The 789-nt window shown below is 34.6% G+C and overlaps 1 non-coding gene across 1 annotated transcript; it reads right to left on the reverse strand.

The window, feature by feature from the left end:
• Positions 1-269: 269 nt before the first annotated feature.
• TRNAA-AGC (transfer RNA alanine (anticodon AGC)) lies at positions 270-342 on the reverse strand. Its single transcript has one exon. It is a non-coding gene; the product is annotated as a tRNA-Ala (tRNA).
• Between the last annotated feature and the right edge of the window lie 447 nt (positions 343-789).

Consider the following 789-nt stretch of genomic DNA (forward strand, 5'->3'; position numbering starts at 1 on the left):
TAGTGATACTGATTTAACCTTTATTTCAGATTAGCATTAATGAATTGCCAAAGTATAATAAACAACATCAGAAATTAATAGAATTTTCATTTAAGTCTATTTTTGGACAAGGTTAAGGGAAAGGAGTAAATCAAGTTCAAACATGAATCGAGACCTGAGTTATATTCAGTGTTAAATATTTCATTTACAACCCCAGTTAAATAAATAGTAAAAACATATGAAAGAATTAAAGCTAGCCATCATTCGCGCTGAATAAAAAATAACCATAGTGGAGATGCTGGGTATCGATCCCAGTACCTCTCGCATGCTAAGCGAGCGCTCTACCATCTGAGCTACATCCCCTTCTAATACCTTTGGTTTATATGTTAAAGTTTATGTAATAAACTTCATTTTGGAAGTGCCACACCCAGCATATGTAGAGAGAGAGATCTTGCCATTCTCTCCGTGCAACCAAATTTCCATCCGTGTCACTGCTAACAACGACATCTATGAACAATGCATCGAACTAAAATGCGAACTGCGAGAGAAAGGGACGATGGATGGATGTAGCTGATATTGATTTGGATAATATACTTTCCCCTTCAATCAATCTCAGTAGAATTCTCTCCTTTTTTTTCTTCCTTTCTCCATCTCTCTATGTTTTGCATTAATTACATTCCTTTCTATTCGGTCTATTATTGCATATTAAAACAGAATAAATGGAATTAGTTCTGATGAGGAACACGAAAAAAATATTTCTCCAAATCGGATGACTTATATTTCGTTGCTTATTAATGCTATTTGCCACGT

The sequence above is a fragment of the Thermobia domestica genome, chromosome 9, assembly GCF_964235325.1.
Source record: "Thermobia domestica chromosome 9, izTheDome1.hap1.1, whole genome shotgun sequence".
NCBI classification, from domain to species: domain Eukaryota; kingdom Metazoa; phylum Arthropoda; class Insecta; order Zygentoma; family Lepismatidae; genus Thermobia; species Thermobia domestica.